We start from the raw sequence: 12,301 nt of genomic DNA, 5'->3' as shown, positions 1-12,301 counted from the left end.
TTCCGAGTTGGATGAACGTTCAGAACGATTTTTCCCAGGGTGGAGCTCGTTTCACCCCGAGATCCCAGTTGTCTTGAACGCACTAAAGTTGGAAGACTAAGGTTCCCGAGTTGTTTGAACAAGTTAAGTGTCGGGAACTCGCTCAAATCCGAATCGTGGAATCTATTCATCACATGGTTAAACCAAAGTACACACAGGTTGGCTACAACTAATGCGGCTTTAAACAACTGGAAATTTGGTCATCTCTGATTTCAGTTTTACTGTGTTTGTTTTCGGGGTGTTCAGCACGTCCTTGTTCAAGCTTTAGCATTAGCAGAGATTGTCGATATAATGACGAGATGCTCGTGTCTCCGACCTAACAATGGGAGATGTTGTCCACAAAGTCGGAAGGCAGGCGGTGGAGGCGCGACCAAATCAAATTTATTTATATAGCCCTTCGTAAATCAGCTGATATCTCAAAGTGCTGTACAGAAACCCAGCCTAAAACCCCAAACAACAAGCAATGCAGGTGTAGAAGCACGGTGGCTAGGAAAAACTAACTAGAAAGGCCAAAACCTAGGAAGAAACCTAGAGGAACCAGGCTATGGGGTCAGGGGGCAGTCCTCTTCTGGCTGTGCCGGGTGGAGATTATAACAGAACATGGCAAAGATGTTCAAATGTTCATAAATGACCAGCATGGTCAAATAATAATAATCACAGGCAGAACAGTTGAAACTGGAGCAGCAGCACGGCCAGGTGGACTGGGGACAGCAAGGAGTCATCATGTCAAGTAGTCCTGAGGCATGGTCCTTCGAGAGAGGGAGAGAATGAAAGAGAGAATTAAAGAGAGCATACTTAAATTCACACAGGACACCGGATAGGACAGGAGAAGTACTCCAGATATAACAAACTGACCCTAACCCCCCGACACATAAACTATTGCAGCATAAATACTGGAGGCTGAGACAGGAGGGGTCAGGAGACACTGTGGCTCCATCTGAGGACACCCCCGGACAGGGCCAAACAGGAAGGATATAACCCCATCCACTTTGCCAAAGCACAGCCCCCACACCACTAGAGGGATTTCTTCAACCACCAACTTACCATCCTGAGACAAGGCCGAGTATAGCCCACAAAGATCTCCGCCACGGCACAACCCAAGGTGGGGCGCCAACCCAGATGGGAACATTCTAGCAAATGAGCGGGCAGATAGTTGCCGTGAACTTATAAGTACACTCGTACGCACGTAGCAAATTAGCAAGTGTTGACCAAATTCAGCAATCATTGAGCTCCATACGGAAATTCCTCACTTCTAGGGTCTATTTTTGTAGACAGTTTTGGTGCGGAATAAACCTTCTAGCTTTGCCTCTTCCTCTAGTATTACTATTTTATTAGAATCCCCGTTAGCTGTTGCTAAAGCAGGAGCTACTCTTCATGGGGTCTACACACAAAACATAAAATATATGACATAGGCAAATACAGAACATAGACAAGGACAGCTTGGTCCTCAAACCTCCCTCAATGGTCATGTTGCTCCCGCTTTGGTCATTCCTCCACACCCACTAAACAGTCTTTGCTCTTGTTCCACCCCTATTGACATGTATTTATTCATCACTGCTACAGTTATGATGCATATAGCGCTATTTATATTTGTGTTGTTTTTCTGTTACCATTTCCGTTGTTTTATTTCACAGAGTCCTACAAGATGTTCGCTGTACCCTGCAATCACACCTGCAACCATGTACAGGTGACTATTAAACTCTGAATCTTAAGGACAGAACTACATTCATCTAAATACATTTAGGCGACTAGCAACGCTAAACATGTCCATACCATGTGTTGTGTGAGCTAACATAAATGTGTGGCTAGCCATGCTGTTTTCAGTTGAATAGTTACTGTTAAAATGTAACAACATAGCTTTTAAATCAACTTCTGCTGGTTGCAGCCAGGGTTACATCATGACACAGGGGTGTATCCTTTGTGTGAAGTTGCAGTGGAAGCTTTGAACAGATGAGGGCACTGTAAACCACTAGATCGATATTGGCTTAAACAAAACTACAGTAATGTGACGTCCAAGCATCTAGAACCAAACATTTGCATCTGGTAGGTAATAGTCAGAGATTCTATACCATCTCTGATATAGTATCATAATTGTAAAGTCTTGAATATTATCTCGTGAATTGGACCTATTTGTGGGGTGTCCACAACAACCTCGGCCTTCATGAAAACATTTGACCATGTACTAGGCTGCAGTAGTTGCTTTATATACATTGTAGTGCAGAGGTGCATTAATCATTCCAGGTAGGCTATTTATTAGACATATTCCCCAATATCTTCAGGCTAGACTCCATATCAGATCTATTGAAAATACATTAGGCCCTATATCTGGAAACTATACAAAGATGCAAAATTGTGTGATGTGGATTGTAAGTCAACTCCTGCTCCCTCTACCATTTTCTCTCCTGTAGCCATAGTTAGCTCTTTTCTAAAGTTGTGGTATATTTTAAACCATAGTAATAAAACTGGTCCTGTAGATGCTGTAAAACGCCAAGTAGATTGAATCTCAATCAGAAAGTTAGCTTGTTCCTGATCTCTATCTAAGATGTGATTGCATAAAATGTTATATCCATATTTATTGCCTGGCAAAGTTTAGATGGCCTCCAATATCATCACTGGCACCCTAACTTTAGAAAGTCCCACATTTAATATGAATAATAATAATAAATTGCATTTCTATAGCGCTTTTCATAGAGACTCAGAGCAAAAATCAAACAAGCAATATACAGCATCATGACAGGTCAACCAATAGAGGCCAAGTCCTTGAAAGCTGTATCCTCTGAAGAGGGTCAATTCATGGCTTGAGTGGAGATAACTGGTCAGAGGATGGTAGATGATGGTGATGGAGTCTGCTTATGATCTTGTAGAGGGCAAGTCTGGGAACCAGCCTGACTCTTATATGTAGTATAGTTTGTTTTTTGTTGTTGTTGTTTTTTTTAACCTTTATTTAACTAGGCAAATCAGTTAAGAACAAATTCTTATTTTCAATGACGGCCTAGGAGCAGTGGGTTAACTGCCTGTTCAGGGGCAGAACGACAGATTTGTACCGTGTCAGCTCGGGGATTTGTACTTGCAACCTTCCGGTTACTAGTCAAACGCTCTAACCACTAGGCTACCCTGCCGCCCCGAAGTAGTACAACTTTCATTGTAAAAAAATAACCAAAATTACTTCTATGCAATCAACAAGAACCTTCAACCAATGAGCTCCACCATTTTCACTGACCCATAACACTTTCTGAAGATACCTTTGTGAAAAACTAAAAATGATGATGTCAAAGAAACCCTATTTTCCCTTTTCTTGAGAAGACGGTAGTGTAAAGGTGTTGTTGGCTGTGCGCATCGTAGAAAGACATCACACCATGGTGAGGGTCAGGATTCCTCGTCCACATAGATTCCAATGGCCGATATTGGAATCTATGTGGACGGAATCCTGATGGGATTCCTCGTAGACAATAATTTGTCCCATATTGTTCAAACCAATGCAGTAGAATCCATCATAAGGGGGAATGGTCTCAGAGATGTCTCCTCTGACCAAAGTGTCCAACATCGCTCCTGCAGAGCAGCCGTGTATACTGGACCCGAAGGATAGCTGGACATACAGTACAAGTCAAGAGTTTGGAAACACCTACTATTTCCAGGGTTTTTCTTTATTTTTACTATTTTCTACATTGTAGAATAATAGTGAAGATATCAAAACTATGAAATAACACATATGGAATCGTGTAGTAAACAAATCAAAATATATTTTAGTTTTGATATTCTTCAAAGTAGCTACCCTTTGCCTTGATGACTTCTTTGCACACTCTTGGCATTCTCTCAACCAGCTTCACCTGGAATGCTTTTCCAACAATCTTGAAGGAGTTCCCACATATGTTGAGCACTTGTTGGCTGTTTTTCCTTCACTCTGCGGTCCAACTCATCCCAAACCATCTCAATTGGGTTGAGGGAGGGTGATTGTGGAGGCCAGGTCATCTGAGGCAATGCTCCATCACTCTCCTTCATGGTCATACACAGCCTGGAGGTGTGTTGGATCAATGTCCTGTTGAAAAACAAATGATTGTCCCACTAAGCGCAAACCACATGGGATGGCGTATCGCTGCAGAATGCTGTGGTGGCCATGCTGGTTAAGTGTGCCTTGAATTCTAAATAAATCACTGACAGTGTCACCACCAAATCACCATCACACCGCCTCCTCCGTGCTTCATGGTGGGAACCACACACGCGGAGATAATCCGTTCACCTACTCTGCGTCTCTCAAAGACACGTAACAAAAGTTATGTTGTAACCAAAACTCTGACCAAAAGGATAGATTTTCATCAGTCTGATGTTCAAGTATTGGCCCAAGCAAGTCTCTTCTTCTTATTGGTGTCCTTTAGTAGTGGTTTCTTTGCAGCAATTCAACCATGAAGGCCTGATTCATGCAGACTCCTCTGAACAGTTGATGTTGAGATGTGTCTGTTACTTGAACTCTGTGAAGCATTTATTTGGGCTGCAATTTCTGAGGCTGGTAACTCTCATGAACTTATCCTCTGCAGCAGAGGCAACTCTGGGTCTTCCCTTCCTGTGGCGGTCCTCATGAGTGCCAGTTTCATCATAGTGACTGCACTTTCACATTTCTTGAAATCTTCTGTACTGACTGACCTTCATGTCTTAAAGTAATGTCTTGTGTCTTAAAGGTTCTCTTTGCTTATTTGAGCTGTTCTTGACATAATATCGACTTGGCCTTTTACCAAAGAGGGCTATCTTCTGTATACCAACTCTACCTTGTCACAACACAATGGATTGGCTCAAACGCATTAAAACCTCTACGGGATCCGTGTCCCCCCTGCGGGACGGTTGAGCTAACGTGCGCTAATGTGATTAGCATGGCGTTGTAAGTAACAAGAACATTTCCCTGGACATAGACATGTCTTATATGGGTAGAACGCTTAAATTCTTGTTAGTCTAACTGCACTCTCCAATTTACAGTAGCTATTACAGTGAAAGAATACCATGCTATTGTTTGTGTGGAGTGCACATTAACAAAACACTTTTATCACAACAACTGGTTTGATACATTCACCTCTGAAGGTAAATAATGTACTTACATGTATTAATCTTGCTCTGATTTGTCAACCTGTGGGTCCCATAGATAAAATGTAGCATAGTTTTGTTTGATAAAATCAATTTTTCTATTCAAATGTAGGAACTGGTTTCTACAGTTTGAACCCCTGCTGTGTTAAGGTTAGATGTGTGAAGGTTAGTGTTTAGATGTGTGAAGGTTAGTGTCTTTTTTGTAGGGAAGCTAATTATCCATAATTTATGGTATTCCCGGGAGTGTGTAAAAACGTACAATTTTTATTACCATATCATTTTTGTAAGTTTACTATTTTTATGTACTTGCAAATGCATCAATTGACCAATTCGGCATATTTGGGCACACTTGATACATTTTGAACAGTAATGCAATGGTTCATTGGATCAGTCTACATCTTTGCATATACACTGTTGCCATATAGTGCCCAAAGTCTAAATTGCGCCTCGACCCCTAAGTGATATAAATGCCTTTCCCTTGTATTTCATAGATGATGGGGGGAAAAATAGAAAACGCATGTTTTTTTTTGTATTATCTTTTACCAGATCTAATGTGTTATATTCTCCGACATTAATTTCACATTTCCTCAAACTTCAAAGTGTTTCCTTTCAAATGGTATCAAGAATATGCATATCCTTGCTTCAGGTCCCGAACTACAGGCAGTTAGATTTGGGTATGTCATTTTAGATGAAAATTGAAAAAAAGGGTCCGATCCCGGAAAGAAATTCCAGAAATGAACTTTTAACAAGGCACACCTGTTAATTTAAATACATTCCAGGTGACTACCTCATGAAGCTGGTTGAGCGAATGCCAAGAGTGTGCAAAGCTGTCATCAAGGCAAAAGATGACTACTTTGAAGAATGTCAAATATAAAATATATTTTGTATGTTTAACACTTTTTTGGTTACTACATGATCCCATATGTGTTATTTCATAGTTTTGATGTCATCACTATTATTCTACAATGTAGAATGTCCAAACTTTTAACTGGGACTGTATGTTTGCTCTTTGATGGCTGGTGTCAAAGTTAAACACAGACAGCTAAATTGTGCATCTGCACCTTTTTCTCCTTCCTCTACGGAAAAGGCATCTTTCTCAGAGAGAAGAAGCGAATAAGGAGCGTTGGCTTTATATGGCATCAAATCAGCTCCATGATTATCCACTTCCACATACTTTCGGGCACTACTGCAGGCTTCCTTGAAAGGTTCATGTAAAGTTCACGGCTCCACGGTGTCTCAACAGTGGTTGGCATTGGGACTCCCGTGGTAGTGGTAGGCATGGTGGTTCAGTCTGGATCAGCTTGGTAGGTGTGGTGGATGGTGGTGGTTCAGTCTGGATAGGCTTGGTAGGTGTAGCAGATGGTGGCGGTTCAGACTGAAGTCTCTGTATGGACTTGGGAAGCACCCCAAGTCTATGGCCTATGGCCTTGAGGCACATCAAGATTCTTGTCAGCGTTGTCCAGATTATCTCCATCGTTGTCAGGTGTAGCTAGTGTCTGCTGTGTTTCCCCATTTGGCGATGAGCTCCCAGAAATATTTTTTGCAACCTTTAGTAACTTTTTCAGACTTATTCGAGTTGTCTGGCAGCCATTTCCATCAATCATTACAAGAAATGCATTCATTTAGCATAATTTGAATGCATATTCTACATGACCATGGCATTCCAGCATCAGTTGATAGAACATTCCAAATTACCATAAACATTATTGCATCACAATACCAGCTCAGCCATATCGAGTGTACACATGCTTTTACCAGTCAAATTGTCAGAGTTAGAGGCTCTAAGCCACTTCTATAGATTATATGTGTATGGTCACAACAAAACATATCAGAAATCTCGACTCGAATGTGTGCAGGCGCTGTCCATGGTGCTGAAGTTGATTTCTCTTTTTGTGCATTTATGGAGGCCTCCCTCCCTCGCCAAAACTGAGGCCATCATGTTAATAACCAAATTCATCGACTTTGAATATTATGTCTTCAAACACCCTAGTCACGTCCTGACCATAGAAAGCTTTTATTTTCTATGGTAGAGTAGGTCAGGGCGTGACTAGGGGTTTAGTCTAGTTTATATTTTCTATGTGGGGTTCTAGTTTGTTTTTTCCATGTTGATGTTTTTTCCACCTGTGTGTTATGGGATATTGTTTTGAGATAGTGCACATAGCATCTCGTTAGTCACGGTTCATTGTTTGTTTCTTTATTTTGGTTTGTTCTAAAGTTTCCACTTTAAGAAATTATGAGGAAACCATATCGCGCTGCGTCTTGGTCCGACCATTATTACAACGAACGTGGCAGAATATTCCATCAAAACAGGACCAGGCAGCGTGCCCAGGAGGATAAGACATTCTGGACTTGGGAGGAAATTATGGCTGGAGATGAAAGCTTTCCGTGGAAGCAGACGCAGGGAGAGTAGGGAGGACAGTGACGACGCTGGGGTTCGCGGCCACAGAAAGCCCAAGGACAACCCCAAGATTTTTTTTGGGGGGGGGTCACAAGGGGTGGTCGGCGGACCCATATGTGCCAGTCCACGCACCCATATGTGCCAGTCCACGCACCCATATGTGCCAGTCCACGCACCCATATGTGCCAGTCCACGCACCCATATGTGCCAGTCCACGCAACCATATGTGCCAGTCCACGCACCCATATGTGCCAGTCCACGCAACCATATGTGCCTGTCCACGCACCCATATGTGCCAGTCCACGCACCCATATGTGCCAGTCCACGCACCCATATGTGCCAGTCCACGCACCCATATGTGCCAGTCCACGCACCCATATGTGCCAGTCCACGCAACCATATGTGCCAGTCCACGCAACCATATGTGCCAGTCCACGCAACCATATGTGCCAGTCCACGCAACCATATGTGCCAGTCCACGCAACCATATGTGCCAGTCCACGCACCCATATGTGCCAGTCCACGCAACCATATGTGCCAGTCCACGCAACCATATGTGCCAGTCCACGCAACCATATGTGCCAGTCCACGTACCCATATGTGCCAGTCCACGCAACCATATGTGCCAGTCCACGCAACCATATGTGCCAGTCCACGCAACCATATGTGCCAGTCCACGCAACCATATGTGCCAGTCCACGCACCCATATGTGCCAGTCCACGCAACCATATGTGCCAGTCCACGCAACCATATGTGCCAGTCCACGCAACCATATGTGCCAGTCCACGCAACCATATGTGCCAGTCCACACAACCATATGTGCCAGTCCACGCAACCATATGTGCCAGTCCACGCACCAAGTCTCCAAGTGCTCCTTCACAGCCCGGTACCTTCTGTGCCAACTCACCGTGCGAAGTGTGTTAAAGTTCCGGTACTATTGATGCCGGCTATACGCACCAGATCTCCAGTGCGCCTTCACAGCCCAGTATGTCCTATGCCTGCTCCTCGCACTCACTGTGCGAAGTGTGTCATCGTTCCGGCACCATCTGTGCCAGTTCTACGCACCAGGTCTCCAGTGCGCCTCCACAGCCCAGTACGTCCTGTGCTAGCTTCCCGCACTCACCGTGCGGAGTGTGTCATTGTTCTGGCACCATCTGTGCCAGCTCTACGCACCAGGTCTCCAGTGTGCCTCCACAGCCCAGCCAATGTGCGGGAGCACTGGTTGGTCGGCCCAATTGAGGTAGTATGTACATGAATGTATAGTTAAAGTGGCTATGTATATAAGATAAACAGAGAGTAGCAGCAGCATATAAGAGGGGTTGGGGGGGCACACAATGCAAATAGTCCGGGTAACCATTTGGTTACCTGTTCAGGAGTCTAATGGCTTGGGGGTAAAAACTGTTGAGAAGCCTTTTTGTCCTAGACTTGGCACTCCGGTACCGCTTGCCATGCAGTAGTGGAGAGAACCGTCTATGACTGGGGTGGCTGGGGTCTTTGAAAATTTTGGCAGGCAGCTTTGCCCAAGTGATGTACTGGGCCTTACGCACTACCCTCTGAAGTGCATGAGGTCAGAGGCCGAGCAATTGCCGTACCAGGCAGTGATGCAACCGGTCAGGATGCTCTCAATGTTGCAGCTGTAGAACCTTTTGAGGATCTCAGGACCCATGCCAAATCTTTTTAGTTTCCTGAGGGGGTTGAGGCTTTGCCATCTTCAAGACTGTCTTGGTGTGTTTGGACTCTTCTAGTTTGTTGTTGATGTGGACACCAAGGAATTTGAAGACCTCAACCTGCTTCACTACAGCCCCGTCGATGAGAATGGGTGCTCCTTTTCCTGTAGTCCACAATCATCTCCTTAGTCTTGGTTACGTTGAGGGGTAGGTTATTATTCTGGCACCACCCAGACAGGTCTCTGACCTCCTCCCTATAGGCTGTCTCGTCGTTGTCGGTGATCAGGCCTACCACTGTTGTGTCGTCAGCAAACTTAATGATGGTGTTGGAGTCGTGCCTGGCCATGCAGTCGTGGGTGAACAGGGAGTACAGGAGGGGACTGAGCACACACCCCTGGGGAGCTCCAGTGTTGTGGATCAGTGTGGCAGATGTGTTGCTACCTACCCTCACCTCCTGGGGGCGGCCCGTCAGGAAGTCCAGGATCCAGTTGCAGCGGGAGGTGTTTAGTCCCAGGTTCCTTAGCTTAGTGATGAGCTTTGAGGGTACTATGGTGTTGAACGCTGAGCTGTAGTCAATGAATAGCATTCTCACATAGGTGTTCCTTTTGTCCAGGTGGGAAAGAGTAGTGTGGAGTGCAATAGAAATTGCATCATCTGTGGATCTGTCCGGGCGGAATGCAAATTGGAGTGGGTCTAGGGTTTCTGGGATAATGGTGTTGATGTGAGCCATTACCAGCCTTTCAAAGCACTTCATTGCTATGGACGTGAGTGCTACGGGTCTGTAGTCATTTAGGCAGGATGCCTTTGTATTCTTGGGCACAGGGACTATGGTGGTCTGCTTGAAGCATGTTGGTATTACAGACTCAATCAAGGACATGTTGAAAATGTCAGGGAAGACACCTGCCAGTTGGTCAGCACATACACGTCCTGGTAATCCATCTGGCCCCACAACCTTGTGAATGTTGACCTGTTTAAAGGTCTTACTCACGTCGGCTACGGAGAGTGTGATCACACAGTCGTCTGGAACAGTTGATGCTCTCATGCATGCCTTAGTGTTGCTTGCCTCGAAGCGAGCATAGAAGTGATTTATCTCACCTGGTAGGCTTGTGTCACTTGGCAGCTCGCGGCTGTGCTTCCCTTTGTAATCTGTAATAGTTGGCAAGCCCTGCCACATCTGACAGGTGTCAGAGCATGTTCCAGTTTGTGATAGCAAAACAATCCTGTATTTAGCATCTGCTTCATCTGACCATTTTTTTATAGACTGAGTCACTGGTGCTTCCTGCTTTAATTTTTGCTTGTAAGCAGGAATCAGGAGGATAGAGTTGTGGTCGGATTTACCAAATGGAGGGCGAGGGAGAGCTTTGTATGTGTCTCTGTGTGTGGAGTACAGGTGATCTAGAATTTTTTCCCCTCTGGTTGCACATTTAACATGTTGATAGAGATTTGGTAGAACCGATTTAAGTTTCCCTGCATTAAAGTCTCCGGCCACTAGGAGCGCCGCCTCTGGGTGAGTGGTTTCCTGTTTGCTTATCTCAAGGCCATCAGACTAAATAGCCATCACGAGCCGGCCTACACCCGTATATTCAACCCTGCAACTTAGAAGTTGCTGTCAGCTGTCACCTCTTCTTATGCCACACATGCACACACACACACATTAGCCCTCCTCTTTTCCACATGATCACATCTGAAAGCACTGTGTCCTCCGTGGACACTACTGCATGGATGTTTTACTGGATGCAACCTTGTAGTTTATTCAAGGTTTACAAAGGTTTCTAAAGTTAGTCATTAGCACAGTCAAATGTCACACCTGATTTTCCCTAACTAAGAATGTATCAACCCTAACAAAAAATGTCCATTAATTATAATCCATATAATAATTAACTTTCCTGTTACTGCAGTATTATTTTCCTGCTGTAGCAAACTGGCTCAAATTAAGGTCCTACATCTGTATATATGTTATCTTCAGAGCACAACGTGAGAACATATGCGCGTTGACTCTCTTGTATGTCATTGATGTGCTTTGGTTTTGAATGCTATCAATAAAACCCAATAGCACATACAAAACTCTACATTTCACTGTACCGTTTACACCTGCTGTATCCTGTGCGCGTGATGAATAAACTTTGATTTTATTTGAGTAGCCATAATGGCTTTTGTGCAACAAAGAAAACTAACACCCTATCATTGTAGTTCCTTTCTTGCACTAACATTCTACTTACTATGACTGTGAGAAGTGGTTGTTGTACCTATAACATCTGTGCCTTAATTAAGATTAATGCACTAACTGTAAATTGTTCTTGATTAGAGCATCTGCTAAATGACTGAATTGTAATGTTAATGTATGTGCTGTTTAGTGCAAGGAGTTGGCTAGAAGGTCAGGATATTGAACATTACACTCTTGTTGAAACACATGTAGACTATCTGTACTGTTGTCTCTCCACAGTTGGACTCCGAGATTCTCCGTCCTCCATCGCTAGGATCCATCAAATCAAATGTCATTTCACCACGGCATAATAGGGATGGCTGCCCAGCTGATATCTTTGGCCAGACTCCCAGAACCTGTTACAATGCAACGGTCTCCTGTGGTAAAATGTCTCTGTCCTACTATCACAACACACCCTCAGACCTGCACACACACACACACACACACACACACACACACACACACACACACACACACACACACACACACACACACACACACACACACACACACACACACACTCTACATGCTCCCCTGACATCCATTAGTGTTTTGTTTGTTCCGCATGCTACTGCACTTTCTGTGTTGTGGTGCCGTGTCTCCGCTTTGTGCTGTTGTTATCTTCTTTTGCTACCTACAACAGTGAGCAGCAGGCTACACAGCTACTGATTTAAAGTGTTTCTTAACATGGCAGGATACCAAAAAATAACAATCATTGTGTTACCATGAAATAAATTACTTGAGTGACAGTAATGTAGTTAGACTGAATCTCGGATGCCAAACTGTATACTGTATTTCCCTGAGATTTCTACGCGTGTGTGTGTGTGTGTGTGTGTTTGTGTGTGTGTGTGTGTCTGTGTGGGATACACATGCAGGGAGAGGCACACTCTGTTCTTCCATCATCATTAGTCATTTTTCTTGTC

General features: G+C 44.2%; 1 long non-coding RNA gene across 1 annotated transcript; it reads left to right on the top strand.

Annotated features, from left to right (window-relative positions):
* The first annotated feature begins 102 nt into the window (after window positions 1–102).
* On the top strand, window positions 103–11,676 carry LOC135525117 (uncharacterized). The gene is made up of 3 exons (XR_010453070.1): window positions 103–197; window positions 1,674–1,726; window positions 11,619–11,676. It is a non-coding gene; the product is annotated as an uncharacterized LOC135525117 (long non-coding RNA).
* The last annotated feature ends 625 nt before the right edge of the window (window positions 11,677–12,301 follow it).

This window comes from Oncorhynchus masou, chromosome 31 (assembly GCF_036934945.1).
Source record: "Oncorhynchus masou masou isolate Uvic2021 chromosome 31, UVic_Omas_1.1, whole genome shotgun sequence".
In the NCBI taxonomy this organism is placed as follows: domain Eukaryota; kingdom Metazoa; phylum Chordata; class Actinopteri; order Salmoniformes; family Salmonidae; genus Oncorhynchus; species Oncorhynchus masou.
Note: the sequence above shows the minus strand (reverse complement) of the source record. Positions and strands in the feature narration are given on the sequence as shown.